Source organism: Camelus dromedarius, chromosome 3 (assembly GCF_036321535.1).
Source record: "Camelus dromedarius isolate mCamDro1 chromosome 3, mCamDro1.pat, whole genome shotgun sequence".
NCBI lineage: Eukaryota > Metazoa > Chordata > Mammalia > Artiodactyla > Camelidae > Camelus > Camelus dromedarius.
Window position 1 is genome coordinate 78,881,624 of NC_087438.1, and position 21,819 is coordinate 78,903,442.

A 21,819-nucleotide genomic window follows, 5' to 3' on the forward strand; every position below is an offset into this window, starting at 1 on the left:
TGACATACATTTAAAAAATTTTCTCCTAGAAGAAATAAAAGCAAGAATAAACAAATGGGACCTAATGAAACTTACAAGCTTCTGCACAGCAAAGGAAACCAGAAATAAAACAAGAAGAAAACCTACGGAATGGGAGAAAATTTTTGCAAGTGAAACCGACAAAGGCTTGATCTCCAGAATATATAAGCAGCTCATACGACTCAATAAGAAAAAAATAAACAACCCAATCCAAAAATGGGCAGAAGACCTAAACAAGCAATTCTCCAAGGAAGACATACAAATGATCAAAAAGCACATGAAAAAATGCTCAATGTCACTAATTATCAGAGAAATGCAAATCAAAACTACAATGAGGTATCACCTCACACCAGTCAGAATGGCCGTCATTCAAAAATCCACAAATGACAAATGCTGGAGAGGCTGTGGAGAAAGGGGAACCCTCCTACACTGCTGGTGGGAATGCAGTTTGGTGCAGCCACTATGGAAAACAGGGTGGAGATTCCTCAAAAGACTAGGAATAGACTTACCATATGACCCAGGAATCCCACTCCTGGGCTTGTATCCAGAAGGAAATCTACTTCAGGATGACACCTGCACCCCAATGTTCATAGCAGCACTATTTACAATAGCCAAAACATGGAAACAGCCTAAATGTCCATCAACAGGTGACTGGATAAAGAAGAGGTGGTATATTTATACAATGGAATACTACTCAGCCATAAAAACCGAGAACATAATGCCATTTGCAGCAACATGGATGCTCCTGGAGAATGTCATTCTAAGTGAAGTAAGCCAGAAAGAGAAAGAAAAATACCATATGAGATCACTCATATGTGGAATCTAAAAAACAAAAACAAAAACAAAAACAAAAACAAACAAATAAACAAAAACAAAGCGTAAATAAAGGACAGAAATAGACTCACAGACAGAGAATACAGACTTGTGGTTACCAGGGGGGTGGAGGGTGGGAAGGGATAGCCTGGGATTTCAAAATTGTAGAATAGACTACACTGTATAGCACAGGGAAATATACACAAAATGTTATGATAACTCACAGAGAAAAAAATGTGACAATGAGTGTGTATATGTCCATGAATAACTGAAAAATTGTGCTGAACACTGGAATTTGACACAACATTGTAAAATGATTATAAATCAATAAAAAATGTTAAAAAAAAAAAATAAATAAATAAATAAAATCTCTACCCTAATGGAATGTATATAACAACTAACATTTATTGTGTAGTAACTATGAGCTACACACTATTCTCAGTGCTTTACATAGGTTTACTTTATTTAGTCTTATCATAACCCTTATGATGGTGAGTAAAATTATTATTCACCTTCTAACAGATCAGGGACCGAGGCCCAGAGTTAAGTACCATTCCTAAGGTCACACAGCTATGAAACAGAAGAAGGGGAATTTCAAATTTCAGTAGAGATTATCTGGCTCTAACCACTGTGATAAGTTCTCAGGCAATGCTCAGCACATTCTTAGATATGTTGGTTTCCATTAACTGCTTACTAAGAATGGTATTTTCAGATGGACAGATACTTTGCACATTGCAGTATAATTAGTATTGGTAGTACTGTATTTCATCTAATCTAGGTTGCATCAAATATAATTCACACTATTAATTTATGTGCCATTAAATAAGAAACTGCCAATATAACTGAAAAAAAAAAAAAAAAGAAATTTGAGGTGTCTGACCTACTTTTAGGTAGCTGCGTTTGGAAGAGCAATTTTCCCAAACAGCTTTCAAAGTAGATAGACAAGCCATTGGACTTTTGCTGTCCATCTGTCCAGACATTACTGATGGGAATCCCTGGAGAAGATTCCAATTTCTTTTCACTTGCAAAAAAGTTATGACCCAACTCTAAATGTTCCTCCACTCAGTAAGCAGCGCATCACCTTTAGACTCCCTGTGAGCGTGTTATTAAAGGAAAAGAACAGAGCCACGGAAAGATTTCTCTAATCACCCAGCCTAATTACAAAGAGGAGTAAATCACTAAACATGATGCCTTAAATATAATAAAAAGAATAATTTAGCAAACCAACAGGAAGTTGCGCCCTCAGCAGGATAATGACATACCAGTTTAGGTCCAGGAAACAAACCTCAGTGCTTACTATCATCATCATGATCACCATTATTCATTATGTATAGGTGGTATTAAGCACTTTTGAAGAGTTTCACAGGACACACGCCCTGCTGAGGTGCCCATGCGGGTCTTACTCAGGCAGTACTGGCCAAAGATTCATGGGACTTTAGAAAAATGTCTATCGAGTTCAGCTGAGCCAAGTACATTTGTCATCCTCAAGACAGGATGCTGTTCAGAAGCCAGAAATCTTTTCAAACATGACTGACCTCTCCCCTTCAGAGATTCAAAGGTAAAGTTCTTGTGGCTTCAGATTCCCTGTTCCCTCCAAGTGAAGTCTTGTTGTTCATAAAACGTCGATCAACAGTCCAACCTGCCCCTAAGCCCAGCTCCTCCCTGAGCCCTCCCTTCCCTGCTTCCCCAATTATGACAGAACTACTGTGCACACTGTTTCTGCCTCCTCAAAGCAGCAGCACTTGTCACAACTACCTCCTACCAAGTAGAGAGTTTGGCTCAACTGATAACAGCCTGAGGTTAATGAGACCAAGGCCAGAAGTCCGTTTTTAACCCATGAGTTTTACTGTATGTCATGCTATTGGACTACTCTCAACCCCAGGCACCTGCCCAGCAAATCCATGAAAATGATCATGAGTGGGGTAGGTAGAAAGGGCAAGGTGCCCTTGGAGCCCATCAGGATTCCATCTTCATCTAAGGCAGTGTGAAAATGGTAAAAGATGTTTATTTCAAAGAGGAAAACTTCTGTGTGATGTAAGTGGGATATAATTTGGTACCTGAATACCAGCAAATGACATTTAAGGGAGCCATATTACCTCTAAAGATCAGCCTCTATCTTCTCTAAGTCCTTTAGTGGCATCTACTGAAGTACCCATCTTTCAGATTCAGGCAGCCTCAGTCCCTGGTCCAACCACCAAATAGTTGGGGCCAGCCAAGAGGGTTTTGAACTGTGACTCAAAGCCCCATCAAGAGTTTTGGGCTCTTGTTTGGCCAGCCAAGTGGACCACCAGCCCAGGCACAGCAGGGCCAAACCTAAGCTTTCACATGACCCCTAAGCCACCTCTGTTGGTCCCTTGGCAGGCCACAGGCACTACTGCCTCCTTTGTGCAGGCTACCACCCTGTCTAGTGCCCAAGCCCAACCCGGGACACAGTCCATTTGGCTGGGTCTGGATACTCAGCCTCTAAATTGTCTTCAGAAACTTCTTCTTGGATAAGGAACCACCTTCCAAGCTGAAGGCAGTATGCTCCCACTGCCTGGCAACAGCAACCACAGCCTGCCTGGTCCCCCATTTACAACCATCCCTGCATCCCCTGCATCGCCCTCTGTGATGCCAATGGCTTCCGGACTCTGTGCCTGGGCCCGCCCTCTCCCTCCTCCTCCCCCACCCCCTCCTTCTCCTCCACACCCCCCTCCTCCACCCTGAGCTGCCAAGGACCCAGCAGGCCTCACACCTGAGCTATGACATAAGGGCTAATACTACCAACTTTACTCTGCCAAGCTGCAGAACTGGAGAGCAGCTGAATAAGCACATGTTTTAAAATGGTAATGAGGGGATGTTTGAAAGAAAAGTATATGGGAACAGTTGGCAGAATATTCCCTTCCATGAGGGTAAACTGTTGTCATCCTGATGCCTGATTTTACTTTCTAATCCATCCCACTTTTCTGTACTGTGTGTTCCAGGGCCTAATGATTTCTTTTCAAGCTACCTTAAAGCAAATGGTACTGTGAACCGCTTAATTTAGAGCTGATAAAACACAGACCCATGAGAAATCTGTCTCAGAGGATACAGGGTGAAAAGCATTCCTGACAGCTCATATCTGTTCAGTGGAGAACAGAACTGATGACATGGTGTTCTCCCACCTGTGCCTGGGTCATGTCATGGCCTCAAGGCTGGCTGGACCTCCCCTCTCACCACTGATCCTCCATGATCTTCCTTACATGCCTCCAGCCTGGACCCCTCTCTCCTCGAGAGCACCAGGCAGGGTAGCAAATGCTCCATCATCCACTTTCCATTCTGGATGGGGGCAAAAACAATCACCAATCTCTGTTTCACGACCCTTCTTCAGTAAGCCTTGAATTTGCTTAACTCCCACCCCCTGAGGAAGCTTATGAAAGGCTCTTTTTATTTCCAAAGACCAGCTTTTTGGTCTTGCAATGCTTTGTTTATGGCAGGCCCTGAGTTAGTCCAGATCACTTTAAAGGAAAGATTCAAGAGATAATCAATAAAGACAAGTGTTCACAGGCAAAGGGGAAAAGGGGCTTTATTCATTCCCAAATGAATTCCCACTCTCACGTAGCATTTTATTACTATAAAAGCACACAGGCAGGTATTGTTGGGTCATTTTGTTCTCACAAAACCTCAACATCATAACTAGGTCAGTCAATATGGTGCCATCTACTCAACAGACGAGGAAATGGAGACACAGGGTAGTCAAATGGTTTGTCCATGTTCACACAGCTGATGAGTGACAGTCAGGTCTGGGAACAGATCTCCACTCACGGAGAAAGAGGAAAGTCTCAAAAGCAAACTATAAGACAGATATCAAAGGGTCAAGGGTGACAATCACACTGACATTTAAGGATAATCCTAGGTGGGACTATTTCGAGATCTAGTGAGGTCTAGGCCACTTCCATATCTGTATTCTGATGATTCAATTATATATATGTACATGCATACATATGTACACACATGCATACATGTATATATGCATACACACATATATACATGCACACATATGTATAAACATATACCTGCATGTATTCACATACATATACATGTATACACATATACACACATATACATGTATGCATGTGTATACTATATATACATATACATACATATGCATAGTTTTAATACACTCACATGATATACAGCTGAACATTGAGGCTCATGTGGTTATAAATCTGAGGTGTGCATGAAAGCTGTGTACAGCAAGGTTGCCCCCCCGACCTCTCTCCATCAGCACGCCCCCCCCCCAACTTCTTGATCAGCCCTGACCTTGAGATTTCCCTAATGGCATTTTCATTAAGAACCAAACATGAGCTCTCTGTCCACCCCCACTTTTAAAAGTGGCCATGAGTGAAGGAGTTGCTTTGTTTTAACCATATGTTTTCCTCCTCGAGGAATACAAAACCAAGAGCGGACGTGTCTGGATACACGGAGCCTTGTGGAGACCAAAGCTCCAGCAGGATCGTCAATCACAGAGCTGCCTGGCTAGGGATGCGCCCTCACTGGGCCATGTGACTAGGGCACAGCTGGACCCCTTGCAGCCAGCCAGGCACTGCAGGGCCTGGGCCGGGAGATGCCCGGCCACCTGCGGGCTCCTGGCCAGCCCTTGCAACTGTTTCATTTACCGTTTGGGACAACTCTCCACAGGGCTCAGGAAAGTGCATGCTGCTGCCACACTCGGCTCAGCTTCCCCTTCCAAGCCCTAATGAGGTGAGATAATGGATGCAGGAAAGTGTGCAAATGCAAATCAATATGGAACATATGCTCCAGCTCCCTCCCATACCTCAGAGCCAGGCTGGGAGAGCGGAGGAAAGACTTTTGAAATAGTTCTAGACCTGGACTCCTTACTCTTCCCTTGAGAGGAGAAAAATGGAGGTTACAGCTCCCTGGTCCTCTGCAGTTCTGGCCCAGGGAACAAACTGCCAACTTGGATTGCTCTTCTCAGGAATGCTTTTACTGTCCATTTGTCTCTATCCCACATCACAAAATAAAACCAGCAAGATAGAACAAGAAGGAGAAATTTGGCACCAGTTAGTCCCCCATTTTGCCAATGCCCCATGCACCTTTCTAAGTATGGAGAGGCAGACCCTGGGCCAATGAAAAAGGACAGTGGCAGGTCCCTGGACCTCCCCAGCCAGGAGGCTGAAGCAGTCCAGGCAAAGGGCCAGGCAGAGCTGGGCCTTCTGCCCGAGCCATTGCGTCAGTGGGCTCAGCAGGCCATGCTGCTGGCCAGGGAGGTCTCCGCTTTCCGGAGTCCAGGGGACAGATAAGCTGGCATGACACTCTCCTCGCTAGCCAGATCCCCAGTATAGAGAGTTTTCTACAGGCTCTTTCACACTGCATGTGATGCTCTGAACCAAGAAAGGGAAAGGAAACCAACACATGGATAGGTTGCCTGCTCTGTGCCCCATCCTCGCCTCCACCTGCACGGTCATTGCTAACATCCCCACTTCACACAGGAGGACACAACCTGATTCCAAGCAGGTCAAGGAAACAATGTGGATGGAATGCAAACCTGGGTCTGTCCCTCTCCAAAATCTGGGCTCTTTCACCGTACAATGAGGCATCCCATTTCACAGATTCTGGTTTGGGCCAAGCCACACTTCAACTGAGCACTCAGTCACCAAAGTCTCTGAAGTCATTTAGGTACCCAGGACATCAATTTCCTGCAGCGCCCTTCTTTCTTCCTCACGGATCTCAAGGGTTTGCAAAAGCCATCACAGGGCCTCTATTCCACCTGTAGGCCTTTATCCTATAGCCATTGCAGAGTATGGAAATGACACAAGGGGCCTGACTTCAACAGTTGTCAGTCCTTCAATATGTGGCAAACTCCTGCAGATACAGAATTCTCAGAAAAGGAATGGGGGAGTTCCATCGTCCAGCAGATTTAGTAGATAGGGCTCAAGCCAAACACCTCTCACCAGTTATGCAACCTTAGCCAACTTACTTACTAGAGAACCTAGAGGGCTTAGCTTCCATTATTCTCCATGAAACGAGGTAACAGTGTCTCTCTAAGAGAGTTATATACCTTGGAACTGGACCCTGGAAGCAGGCTGCCCCAGTGCATGCCCACAAGCCACCACCTACTTGTTTACAACCTTGGGCACTTTATTTAACTGCTCTGTGCCTCAGTTTCCTCAACTGCAAAATGAAATTAAACATTGTGCTTGCCATAGAAGTTTGTTCTGAGGATTGTACGAATTAATATTTTAAAATGCTTAGGTCAGTACAGGCTCGGAGTCCTGCTATGTGAATTTAAATTAAACAACGACCATGAAGTGCTTAGTGGCACAGAGCAAGCTCTCCACAATGGCAACTATATTTATGACTGACTTGCAAAGATTTCGAGTGTCCTATCTTTAACAACAGTAGCCACAGTTTGGATTGTTAATTGAGCCATCTGCCGTGAGGATGGCGAGTCAACAGGCATTTCTCCAATGGATGGCGTGCACCCAGACGGTGTCATGATTGAGGAGCTCTGGTTCCACGCACTACTCCTCTGGGTCTGGTAGTCTCTGCATTAGCAGGCTTTGCTTCCTCACAAGCTGTGGATAAGTCGGTGACTCTGCCTGGGGCAGCCATTTCTCTGGACTGATGTATGGGAAAATTCCAACAACAACACAGGCAAATGCTCTGAAAATTCCCAAAAGGATGTTCACTCTCTGCCCACCAGCTCAGAACACAGGCACCGGCCAACTGATTCCCACTCAGGGAGAGGTTTATTGACCCCACAATGACTTTAATGACTTATAAAATTCTCTGACATAATGCCTAGACACAAACATATTTATTTTCCTAAGAACTCACAATGTGAGTTTGGGTTTCTGCATAAGGAATGACTGAAGACAGAGATCATAGTTCACTGGGAACATCGCAGTGCTAAAGGTTAACCAGCATGCCTACAAACAGTTTTGGACAAGCCTACCCCTAATATCTTTGGGAACTCAGACAAGAATATAAATCGAGCCTCAATGTTAAAAAATATATGTATGTTCTATATTCCTACCTTGACAACAATGAGGTGATTAACTGTAGAAGGTCAGATTCCAACTTAGAAATCTTAGATTCCTTTGAGTTTGGTGCAGGAATAATGTCACAGGAGGACAGTCACCCAGGAATCCTGGCTCCACCTGTACCACAAAGAACTGCATGTGTTTGAGCACAGATACCACAGACCACATGTCCAACCTCCATGCGCATTCCTTTCAAATAGCTACCCTTCAGCCACCCCTTAGACTTTGGGTCACATGATGGTGCCTGACCTACCCTCAGGAGGGTGGGGTCAGCGTGGATACAGGATGGGGTTTTCTGTGCAGAGAATTCCAGGAACCTTGAACCCAGAATGTGGCCACTAAGTGAATAGCGTCAGCTGGGTAAGTGGAAGTCCCTTTGTCCCTGCAGATTCTGGCCCTGCACGTGGAGAGCTATGTGGCTAGGGCAAGCTCAGTTGGGCGCCCCTAAAATGCAGGGCTCCTCTTACTCAGGTCTGTGTTCTGAGACCTTGATCTCTGTCACTTAAAATGCTAGTGGCTCTGGGTGAAGAGCCACCCTCTTCTCCACCACTTCCCCAGACCTAGAACCCTTCTGCTTCTGCTCCCCAGGAGACCCCAACAATTCTGCATGACTTGAATCACCACCACTAGTCCTTGGAAGTTTCTGATTGGCTGAGTCTTCTTGCATCTCTGACAGGGATGCAGCCTGCAGGAAACATGCTTTAAAGTATCTTGCGCTCCTCAATCACAACTGTTTCAGCAGAACATTGTGTTCTCATGTCTGTCTAGTTTCCTGTAGTCACCTGGGCTGACAACCTCCAACTTCTGGCCCCAGGGTAATCACTAACCAGCTCTAGTGTCCATAAGTTTCCCACTTTTCTATGGCTATTACTCCTTATTAGTTGCTGTTGCTTTCTTTTGTACTTTTCCATTAAGACAAGGGACTAAGATGCATACTTAAGGTTTTTAAATTTAGAGTAATACAGTAAATCACTTGTTTCTGGTAAGTTGCACCATGCCATGTGTTATTCAAGCTTAAAATTTCCACTGATGACAATTGCACTTCCAGGTCATAGAAACACTTAACAGAAACACTTCTACCAGAGAATTGTTTGTGTGTTTGTTTTCTGTCTGAAAGCACTTTCTTCTGCAAGACAAGCACTATTGTCTATATTTGGACAACTTACTCTAGTGATGCTGAATGCCCCATCTCTTTATCTATTCTTGCCTCAGTTTCCCCATCAGAATAATGAGGTGATGGGCTAAAGCAGTGGTCCTCAGGCATTTTTGGTCTCAGGATCTCTTTTCACTTTCAAGAATTATTGAGGAGCCCCAGAATGTTTTTTTCAGGTAGACTAAATCCATCAGTATTTAATATATTTGGAATTAAAACTAGAAAGTGTTTTAAATTAGCAGCAGTAAACCCATTACATGCTAACCTACAAAATGTATCTGTGAAAAATAACTATTTTCCACAACAAAACATGAGAATAGAATTGTTATATAATTTTGCAAATCTATTCAGTATCTGGTTTGAGAGGAGACAACTAGCTTCCCACATGTGCTTCTGTATCAATCTATTGTGATATATGGTTTAGGCTGAAGTATATGAAGTAGATCCAGCCTCACACAAATGTGTTGTTGGAAAAAGGGGGGGATATTTGAATTCCTTTTCCAGATAATTGTCATGAGTTGTCCATGACATGATACTGAACTTTACAAGTTGTAGTTTCTTAAACATCAGTTGCAAAGCAGAGGGCATATCAATAAACATTTTGTATTCTGATACATGAAAATCCATGGGCCCATCTTGCACTTTGAATGTATCTTTTACTGACAGATGATTTTGTAAGAGCATGCATTTGTCACTTGGAAATATTGGTTCATTGGCTTATTTCAGATCTTACAAATATTGACGTATCATTTTGCACAGCACTTAAAAATCATATTCATTAACATTACCGCCAATCTCATTGGAAAATCTTTAAGTATTAGGAAGACACTAAATACTACAGTAGATAGACGTTTTCCAAAATTCTAACTTTTGCTTCAAAGCTAAAATTTTATCATCGCCAATTGATACTTTCAGATGTTTTTCTTGCAACAGCAGGCTTACGTCTTTGATCTTTAAGAAAATGTCCACCAGCTTCCTAGATGTGAATAACCAGAGTTTGCAAGCATTCTTTCACCTAAAAATTAATAATTTTCACTGTTGATCAAGAACATTTGTAAGTAAAGCTGGCTTTTTTTTTTTTAAACTATTTTTTTCCTGTGACTGTGCAGTGCTAAAGAGTACTGTTTAGTACCACTGCCTTGATCCAAGCTCAGGCACCAACAGTTTTACCACATTCCTTTGTGTCCTTGATGTAAATGTCAACAAGATGAAAAAGGCAAATTATATGTAGTATTATTATGAAAGCAGTTTTGACCTTGAAGACTACTGGAAGGGTCTCATGGACTTCCAGAGGTCCATGGACCACAACTTTGAGAACCAATGGACTAGATCAATACTTGTGTCCCTGCCAAGTCTAACATTTTATGATGTGCTTATTCATGCTTCTAATGATGCTGTGGCTCTCACTCTTCTCTTCTGTCCACTCTTCCTCTTCAAACCTAATTTGCCAGAAGCCTTCTTCCTTTACTTGCTTTGACTCAGTTGTTTCATTTCTCTTCATTCCTACTTCTCCTCTCCAGAAAAACTACTCTGTGCAGGCACTTCCATAATCTCTTTGGGATAAGTTCATTCACTCATTCATTAATCAAATATATTTAATGAAAGCCCACTATAGGATTGCCACTCTTCCAATTAGTGGGACACAATGACAGGACACAGAGCTCTCCTTCTCAAGAAGGTTCTTTGTCTCCTGCTAGAAATGCACATGTAAATAGAGATTACAGTGGAGAGATTTTAAGACTGTGGGTACCATATGGCCCAGAAAGACATCAGCCATTAACATAGAAAACAAACTTGTGGCTGCCGAGGGGAAAGAGGGAGCAGAGGGATAAATTGGGAATTCGGGATTTGCAGATATTAACTACTGCAGATAAAATAGATATACAACAAAGTCCTACTCCATAGTGCAGGGACTTGCATTCAATACCTTTTAGTAGCATATAATGAAAAATAATATGAAAAGGAATATATATATTTTATATATGTATATGTGTGTGTGTGTATATATATATATATAGCATATATATGTAATTGAATTACCATGCTGTACACGAGAAATTAACACAACATTGTAAACTGACTATACTTTAATAAAAAATACAAGATATAGGGGAAATTTTTTTTAAGTTTTAAAAGAAATCAGTCACATCGAACTGTTATTCTATAAAAGCAACTGGGGTGTGAGAGGTTGTATACCTGACTTTACCACACTGCATACCAGCATGCTAACTAACAACCAGAGAGTGCTCAACCTGCCTGGTACCTGTACATAACGATGACAACAATATCTAGAGGAGTTTTTCAGCTCAGTACTTTAGTAAGATAAGAAAGGGAGCCCCTAAAAATAACTGAACCCACAATCCGTAATGGTAGTTCTCAACCACAGAAACATTAGAATTACATGTTGTGCTCTGTTCAAGCATCCCATTTAAATGTCCTGAACCCCCAGTGATTCAGATTTAACTGTCTTAGGGCAGGGCCCAGGCATCAGTCTTTTTTGAAAATTTGCATGGTGTTTATAATATGCAGCCAGGGTTGAGAACTACCAGTCCATAATGAGATTCATCTGAAACTGTATTTGTCGGGAGTGCTAGCTGACGTTACACACAAACCCAAAATCTCAGGAACAAAATAGAAGGTGCTCTCGGGCAGCCAGGGAACTATCCTCCAAGTGCTGATTCAGGGATGCAGGCTCTTTGCATCTTGTGGCTCCATTACCTTTAATGCATGCCTTCCATTCCACTAGGGAATAGGAAAGAGCTTGGAGAGGGCACATGGGAAGTCTTTATGGGCCAGACATACGCAGCACCCATCCCTTCCACCCACATTCCGTTGGCCATAACTCAATCACCTGGTCACATCTAACTGCAAAAAAGGGGTAGGAAAATTGGTCTATCTGTGTGCTTAGAAGGAAAAGGAAGCAGGGTTGGTGAATGTCTAGCCAGTCTCGGTCATAGATTCTTACATCCAAACAACTTATGTATAAGAATATAGTCATCTTCAACGAATTCATTGTGAGGAATAAATAAAAACAGAGTGATGGGGTCTTATAGACTTTAAAAGGCCAAAAGATATATAAACCAATCACAGTGGGTACGCTTTACTTACATCCTGCTTTAAACAAAATTAACAATTATAAGACAATTAGAAGTTTGAAGGCTAATTATATATTTGATACATTTGTATTGAAATATTTACAGATAAGTTAAATACACTGGGTTATGCTTCAAAAATAATATGCGAACAAAGAGGATATAGATGAAACAAAACTGCTCATGGGTTGATCATTGTTGAAGCTGAATTATGGGTATACTAGTCTATTTTTATAGACAATTAAACTTTTTCATAATATATATGTATAAAAAGATACTGTTGTAATTCTAGTTACAGTGTGCAGCCCCTTTTCCCTGTGGAACTGCTGCCAGGCCTGCCCTTGACCTAAGCAAACAGTTCCTGTGCTGTTCTGTGCATATATTTTCTGAAAAGTTCAGTTTCTCCAGGGAAATTCCTTATTGTCTCAAAGTCTTTGTAACTAAATCTTGGTCTTTGCTTATATCTGCATATAGTCATCAGGTCACTGATTTCTGCCAGAGGCTTTGTTTACTCAACATCATCTTGCAAGATGCTGGCCATGCCAGGTATGCTGCAGCTCCCTGCCTCTCTCCCCTGAGCCCTCTGTGTGCACATAGATGGGCAAGCACCCTTCAGTGAAGGATGTTTACCAAAAGTCCCTTTTCCTGATTGAAAACTAGAAACAAGAAGCTGAATTCACACCAGAATTTACTTTTGTGTTATGCATAAACACATCCCAAGAATCAGAGCTTGAAGAAATGACTATGTGTTAGTTAATAGGCAATGTTGGAGAGTAGAGGATAAGGCTTTAAATGTGCAGTGAGGGGGGAGTGTAGTAGCTCAGTGACAGAGCACATGCTTAGCATGCACGAGGTCGTGGGTTCAATCCCCAGTACCTCCATTTAAAAAAAAAGTAAGTAACATAAATAAACCTAGTTACTTCCCCCCTCAAAATAAATAAAACGTATTTTTTTAATATGCAGTGATAAAATCTAAGAACCGTTTAGCCTTATTCATGGTTCTCCTTTCCATCCTACTAAAAAATCACATCAGAAGTCAGTATATTCTCCTGGACCAGGTCCACTCACTTCTCCTGGTTCCAGGACACATCTTTAACAGCTCTTTCTGGAGGCTCTTTCCCCAAAAAGTCTCCTACTGCCAAGGGACATTCATCTCTACTCATCTTCCATCTCCTCCTCTTTATTTACAAAAAGACTCAAAATTAGAAGTCAAGCTTAGTTCTTCACACCTATTTACTCTGCAAAGCCAGATGCTCACAGAACCCCGGCTTTCTTCTCTTTCTCCAAGACCTTCCCTTCTTCCACATCTTCACAGCCATTTGGGTCCCAGCCATTTCTTGTCTCTCTTGCAAGAAGCTTTCACTTAGCCACCTATCTTCTTCTTGCCCTTTCCACAACTCTCTCATGTTTAGGGCTTGAAATGAACTTGCTATCCCACCTTTTAGTTCTCCATGTGCTCCACATGGGGAAGCCTTCAACATGATTCCTCTGGATCCCTTCAACCTAAGTGTCTCTTCCCATACGCTCCCCAAAGGAACATGTTTTACCACCTGGGTTTCCCTCATTTATCACCTTCCAGGTTCTACAGCAGCCCTTGCTGCAACTGGACAAGACCAGGGTGGACTGGCTCTGTGAGTTACAGACACTTTTCATTATTCTTCTACCTTTGACTGAAGATCTAAGTACAATCTCAGCCTTACCTCTATGGTGCTATGGGATATTACAAGGAATTATGCTTGTTTGCTCACTCAGAACAGTGTTAACAGGGAAACAGCGCCACCTAGAGATAGTGGCAGAAATAATTAACTGAGGATCTTCAGGAAGATGACAAATCTTAGGACAAAAAAGTTCGGATTTCTCCAAATCCCTCTGCAATCTTAACTGCTAACTCTGGAGGATCTGTGATTATTTTTAAATGATGCTGGTCTACAGTTACTGCTTTTTCTCCAAACTTCTCACACAGAATTATCATGAAGGGAGAATCCTTTGGAGGCCAGTGGAGGTGACACAGCATATACAGGAGAGAGAGGGAAAAATACAGGTCTAAAAATTGAGAAATTCAGTTCCAGGGCTCCCTCTGCTACCAACAGGTTGTGTGGAGTTCACCTAATGCTCTGAAGCTGTTTCCTGTAAAAACACAGCCTCTGAGCACCCTTACAATGTCCAGATTCCAGTGTTTTAATAATGCCTTTGTAAGTAATTATGTGTGTTTGTGTGTCATATGTATATATACACCCACATACAAACAAAAACACCACAAAAAATAGGATACTTTCCTGATTTGTTTCTTACTCTCTCAGGAGAATATATATAACAGCTTTAGACAAGTATTTAGCCTCCTTGTGCTTCAATTTCCCTATTTGTAGAACAGAAAGAGAGAATCTACTTAATATGGTTATAGAGAGGATTAAATGAGGTATTACGTGTGAAGTTCTTCAAGCAGTGATTGACACAGAGTGACTGCTATGTGAATGTTCACTATGATTCTTATCATTGCAATTGGAGGAAAAAATTCCAGGGACTAGAGAAGTTTACAATATACCTCTTTCTCTTTGTCGTGGCTTTCTCTCATGCCTGAATGGAATCACATCTTGCTAAAGGAGAGGGAAATCTTTAAGAACCTAACCCAGGTATTCAACCAGGACAGCTTTGTGGAAGATGCACACATATAAGTAACCAATTTATTTCCTCCTATTTGTCAGGAGAAACCTATAAATAAGATTTCTCAAAATGGTGGTCCAGGAATTCCCCGGTTCCCCATACATATAGACTCAAACTTTTCCACACTCAGCATATCCCATTCCTGTCCTTCCTGATTACAAATGACTCATTTGCTTAAGGCAGACCCAGAAGTCAGGCTGGACTCTTCCCTTGGCCTCATCCCCTACATCCAATCATTCAGCAACTACAGTCATTTCAATGTCCAGAATGTATCTGGGCTCTGTCCACCTCTCTCCACTCACACAGTGTGATCTAAGCTACCGTCCTCACTATGAAAACACTCCAACAACCTCTGACTTGATTCTCATTCTCTCCTGTTCTCCAACAAGTCAACCAACCTAGTAGTCACAGACCCTCAGGAAACACAATCAGATCACCAGGGCTTTACACTTGTCATCCTCTCTAATTCTCACAACAGTGTAGAGCATCCGGTATTTGGTCAATACGAATTTCTTGACCTTCCCTGCTCTGATCCTACCTCTGATGAGGCTTTCTTTTTCTCCATGTTCAGATCTTGAAGTCACAGATCTTCCTCCACCTCCTTTCTTTGTTCAGGGATCTTATCAGCTGTGTATGCTGGAGGAGTGGGGTGAGGCAGGGTGTTGGATTAGCAAAAGTCAGTTTGTTAGAAAGAGTTTGCTACTTTTTGAAAGAGTATCTGACAGACATCAGAGAATTAGCAGCAGGAAACCCAGGAAAGCATGGCTGCATTTCTTTCTCTAAGCATTCCTGGATCAGAATTCTTAGCAGGGGACCTGGAACTGCAGCTTTTCAATAAACATAAGTTGGATTCAGGCATGAACTAATGAATGATTGAATAAATGACTGAACAAACCTACCTGCTGGTTGTCCTACTCAGAGGCAGAGAAGTAGACTGCTTGTTTCTCTAATTCTGTGGGTCCTCACTGGCACTGGCCATATAAAAATAAACTGGAGATACTGAATCTCCCCACACAGAGTAGAAACCATGTAGCAGGTTCAAGTTTTCCAAGGGTGTCACCAGTGAAAAATGTCTCTCCCAAATTATGCATACCCCAGAGAGCTGAGTTATCACGAAAACACCATAGCTGCCTGTCCTGTTCCTGCACTTAAGTCTCAAAATTAGAAGCAGTTTGTTTAGAAACAAACAAGACGAAAACTCACTTCTCCTAGAGAACTGGATTCATCAGAGAAGAGAAGCAGAGTAATAATAACTTATTTCATACAGAGTAATTAATAGTCACAAAGCATTATACACATGGCAAAATGCCCATCTCAAAGGGAGAAGAGCATATGGTTCCACTAAACACATTCATAACAAAGAAGCAAAGAATAGTTAAACAGAAGGCTTCAGCTTTTAAAGCCTGTATGTTTGGACTGTCCCCCGTAGAAGTCTAATTTTAAATTGGGACAGGTTTTGTAAGATGGGCCCATATTTGAGCAAGGTCAAGCACTGCCAATGACTATTGTTAGAACACACGCTCTCCCTTCTTCCCCTGGTCCCTTTCTTTTCTCCCTCTCTTCCAGCCTCTCTCCCTCCCTCCTATCCTGCCCATGGCTAGAATGTGTCCAAAAACTCAGTATTCACTGAACTAATATTTACCAATATACAGTGGCATTTTTTAAAATGATAGATACAAATGGCAAATAAATATATTAGAAAATATATTAACCTTGTTATTATGAAAAACATGAAAATGTCAAAATAACGGGCACCATTTTCATTCTATTAGGATTGCAAAATAGATTTAAATAATAGTAACACCAAATTCCAGCATCATCGTGGTGAAACTGTAGCCACATATTGGAATATTTTGTCAACCTGTTTCAAGAGCTATAAAAAAATGATAATGCCCTTCAACCTCACAATCTCACTTTTGGGAATGTCTTCTGATTGAATAAAACAGACACTGGAGAAGCATCACGTACACAAGAAAAAACTGTAAATATTCAGCATTGAGGAACAGTTAAAAATGTATCTATGAAAATGAACATGAGTTCAATGGCTTTTTGTCATAGCCATTAAAATTTGAAAGTCTTTTTATGTGATTGTCAATAAGAAAGAAGACAAAATAGTGAACTGCCAAAAGAAAACCTAGTTGTTTAAGAACCATTTATGTTCAGGCATCATAAAGCCAGGACACTTAGCCATAATTAGAGGGCTCGGGATCAATGCACTAAGGGAAGAATCTGTCAGAAGCAGAGAAAACATTCTTTCTCAATAGTAACAGCAGCTCTAGTTCTCTGTTATGGGAGCAGTGGACTGAGGACAATTAGGGCATTTGGGGAGCAAACTTCCACCCAGTGACACTAGCACCTATTTCTGGCTTTGTTCTGTGAAAGGGCATTGCAGAGAAATGACCAAAATTAAGTGGAAAACAAACATTTGCATGAAAAAACAATTTCAATGAAATAAGGTTCCAAGACGGCCTCAAATACCTCCCGAAATAGCAGACTATAAAAGAAGAAGCAATCATTTTCGTTTTCTTTCCTTTTGGGGTCAGAAACGCACAACTAGAAGCTGAGTGGCATAATTTAAGAGATCAGGAGGAGAAGGGTGCTGGGGGTGGGCGTGGGTGCGGGAGACTGGGCAGTGGGCACACAGGCAAGAACACAGCCCGACAACTTTCTCCAACTGCTCTCTCCCACTCCAAAGCACCATGTCATTTTCTGAGGGGAAAATCACATCTTCTCAGTTCCCAAAGAAGTGAGCCCTTCTATGGTAAATGTTACAAGTCAACATCCTAAAACCGACCAAATTGTTCATCAAATTTAATCATGAAAGCTGTCAGAAGGTCTTTTACGCAAATTCCTTTTATTCTAGGAATTAAAAAAAATACATGTTTGGGATTCTCCTCTTTCTGTTTCCCTGAATGCATTCCTCCTCCCTGAGTTTTCAGTGAAAGAAATAAATCACAAATCAGCATGGACAATTATCTCTGGAGGTGTAGGGAAAACAACATACTGCTTCCTTCCCCTCCACGGTTTTTTCACTGTAAATGTTTGGCGGGGCTCCTGCAAATTAAATCAAGGAGAAGCTGCAGTTTAAAAGGTGATTCCTCACTTCAGCTTTTGGTTCCTTTGATCAATTAGTCATTCTCCCATGGTGTATTTGTTAGTTAGGCTTCGGGGATCTCACACCTTCTCATCAGTGACTAGCCATTGAGATGGGAACGAATCAATGTAAACAGAATTCTGCCTGTGACTTTGAGTCTTCCTTGAACTAAGGGAAAGGGAGATCAGGGAGGCTGGGGCCAAGTAAGGAGCCACGTTTACAAATGAGCTTGGTATGAAAGACATGAGATTCTACAAAAAGTAACGGAAATGCTGCAGACATTCGCACTTGGATAAAAACCAGCCGTGTAGAATAAGGATGCTATTGTTAAGTATTATGCTATCGTGTGGCTGTCATATTTCAGAAGGCTGGACTGTACCCGTCACACAACCAATTTATCATAATAACAAATTGTAGAATCTACATTTGTTTACGATAGAAAATAAATTGGCAACAGATGGACTAACTGGTAGACATCCTTAGTTCTTTCTTCATCAATTATGTTTTGCTGAAAACTGAAAACCTTAAAAAAGCACGGCCAGGTTCAAATATTCAGGTCTGCCATGTCCCAAGCCAGCTGGCATGCAGAGGCCTGGCTGGCTTTTAGTAAGTACATTAACACAGCAGCACTTGTGGGGCGCAGCCGGCATCAGACCTTAATCCCTGAGCATCACCCAGAGCCTAATGAGAAATAGGGGTTACCAGACCTCCTGAATCAGAATCTCTTGGGTCAGGGCCCAGGCCTTTGAGTGTTTCCAGGCCCTCTAGATTCCCAAGCGAGCTGGTTTGAGGATCACTGGCAAACAAAGCATTATTCACAAACAAAACTCCGCTTCGCAAAATTGAAATTACATCCAGTTTTGCAAAACATCTTATAACTCTGCTTACACAGCCTGAGGTTCCTCCTTAGAGGGTGTGCATCCACAGCTTTTAAAATCATCCCAGCTCTGACCATGGCTGGGGAATAGACACATTTTGCCTGGATTGTGGAAGCAAACTGCTAAGCACCAGAGGAGTAGAAGAGTTCTCACAGCAAGAGACCCAACTGTCCATCACTGACTCCCCTACGTTCCTTAGAGGAACCAGAAGCTCCAGGCACCAGCCTGTCCCACACAACTAATCACTCAGAGGTGAGTTCTGAAGGGGGAGCGGTCCAGGAAAGCAGAGGGGAGGTTGTATGAGCTGGAACACTGGAGCCCAAGGCCTAGGCTGGAGGTCGGGGTGCCAGGAGAGACGGAAGGGACAATACAGGCTTCATATCCCCCATGGGCATGTCTCAAGCTCAATCCAGCTTCTCCAAACCTCAATTCCATCACTTATAAAATGAACAAGTTGAGTTTCATAACCTCCAGTACCCTTTCCAGATCTCAAGTCCTGTCACTGAGACCTGGACAAGTCACTTTTTGAGTCTGGGGGTACTCCTGCCATGAGAGAAGAGCAGCTGACTTTTCAGGGTGGCGAGAGCATGGCCATCCACACCAAGCCTGTCTGTTTCAGCTCATCCCTACGCCACCAATGAGCTGGGACAACTTGGGAAAAATCATTTCATTTCTCTGAACATAGTGAACTTACCTACATACAGGGGTAAAGCAGCTCCCTCGTAGGACTGCTGGGGAGATTAAGTGAAACCATCCATGTCATCTTCCTAGATCAGGTCTGGTAGCTGGTGGCTAAAAAATAAATATTAGCGTCAATCCTTTCTACCTTTATGTGATGTAGTAATCCCAGGAGATTTACACAAAGCATTCTGTAAATGTGGCGTGAAGTCCCCACAATAGAACAACGAGCTAAATGACCTCTGAGGCTTCCTCCATCCTCTAATTCCACCCTCACAGACACTCAACAGCTTTTTGACATGATGCTTTAATTGCAACCTGTGTTAGTACTTGCTTTTATAGCTGCATGCATTGTAATTAAATAGACTGCAATTAGCAGCAGGCTAAATTACCTTCACATCGTGTAAAACAAAAAATAAAACTAAGAAACCGATTGATCTCTGTAAGCTGCTGGGTTGGTTCTAATTCCCAGCTGGTATTATTTAAAATAATATTGCTCATTTTTTGATATAATGATGAAAGAGCTGAAAATCCCCTTTGGTGGGTGGGGGTGTTTTCAAGGAAAGGGTATGGAAATGGTGAAGAGTATTTCAACTCCTTTAGGAAGACGGGAGTTCAAATTTGCCCTAAAGAGGCTGAGGTCTGCACAGGGTCCTGATAGACATTTAGTAAATATTTGCTAAGACTGCTGAGTCTGCGGCACTTTGCCGCAAATTCTCGCTGATGTCCCAGGTAAAAAGGCCTGCCTCTTTTGAGTAGCATGCTAGGTACAGTAGTTCAATTTGGATATGGAAAAATGAAGAAATTTCAATTTATTTATTCTGTGCTAAATTCCATGTAAATAGAAAGCAGCAGTCCTAAGTTGCGTCGAAGCCACATGTACTGCTGGGGTTCAAAGACTGCTACGTGCCCAGGCCTCTGAGGAACCCCTTGGGAAGGGATGTGGGCTGAGGGAGCCATGACACCTACCATCCAGTTCCCCAAGGACTGGCCCCTGTCTTAGTGGTGTAGGTCCCCAGGCTGGGAAACTCTTCAGTCCCAGGAGACCAGGAATGCTGGTCACTCATGGAGTACAGTGTGCTTATTAGTCCAAAAACAAAGCCTCAGCCTGGATCTGAGTATATGGAGGTGTTTCTCGTTCAGCTTTGCCATCTGCTGGCCCAGCCTCCCCATTTCATTCCCAACAAGCAGAGTCAGATCCCTGTTTGGGAACTAGAAACAATAAGGAAAAATCAAGTGTACTTCTTGCTGCCCAGACACCAGCAGCCCCATTTGGGAGCCTCTAGAGGATTCTGCCCTTCCTTGTCAGCAAGCACGGGCAGGGTGGCATTGGGACCAGGCACTGTGGCACCTCCTGACACAGCAATACCCATCTAAGAGAGAGCAGTGCCCACCAGACAGCGGCTGCCCAGAGAAGGTGTCAGTGCCCAGCTGCAGGGTGTTGGAGCAGGAGACTGAGAAAAACCAGGACTCCAACATGTGACTGCCTGGGAGACCTCAAAGGCCACTGCAACCCTGCCTTAGTAAGTGCAAGCAAGAGCCAGGAAAATGCTTAGTTTTTAAAAAATTCTTTTACTTGACTTCTCTTTATAAATACCATGCAGTGCTACACAGGACAAGAAGGGGAAGGGAAGACATCATCTTTTGAAGTACAAAGGTATGTTATCATTTTTCAGCTCAGAATGATGAAAACCTGGTTCTAATCAATTATTTTGTTAATCTTGGATTACACAGCTCCCCAGGCTTTTTCACAGTTTTGACCATGTATGTCCAAGGCTACTTTTCAGGTATACAATCAAAACCAGAGAGGCCTCAAAGATCCAGTCTCCCTAACTTCAGGCAGATTCTATATTATTATGGTTGATATTTATATTCAACAAATCATTATTTTATGAGCAACTTGGGTCCTAAGAGGTTTGTGAAGTTATTTGCTCGAAGCCACCCAGCTAGTGTTCGGAGCAGAAGCGGGTTTGGGTTGTCTAATTGTTGGTGTTTCCCATCGCCTTCACAAATTAAATTCTAGCTACTAAACACCTCACTCACAACCCCATTTCTTACAGAAGCAAATGTTCCCAATGTTCTCTTAGGTTGCCCAAGCCTGATTCTTCCCCGTTTCTCAGAGTGAAGAGTCATAGCACAGCTCTCATTGTCCACCACTCTCTTGCCCCTTCCTGTGCTGTGTTGAGACAAAAGTACAATCTGATTGTCTGTCCTGATCTTTTGTTTTTGAGGGCTTCTTGTTACCTATAAGAAGAATCATGAGGACAAAGCAAGAGAGAAATATGGACTCATAATATAGTAGAAAGAGAGGCCCAACCCTAAAGGTGCATTCAGGTTCTTGGCCACTAACTTTGCAATCTTAAAAAATCACTGAACCCTTCTGGTTTTCCATTTCCCTATTGTAAAA

At 42.4% G+C, this 21,819-nt stretch overlaps 1 long non-coding RNA gene across 1 annotated transcript in view; it reads right to left on the minus strand.

Moving 5' to 3' along the window:
- The window catches only part of LOC105095374 (uncharacterized), a 399,959-nt gene that overhangs the window by 230,706 nt on the left and 147,434 nt on the right, over nucleotides 1-21,819 (minus strand). The window contains exon 3 of the long non-coding RNA XR_837744.3: nucleotides 19,429-19,526. This is a non-coding gene — a long non-coding RNA (uncharacterized LOC105095374). The remainder of the gene's footprint in view (nucleotides 1-19,428; nucleotides 19,527-21,819) is intronic.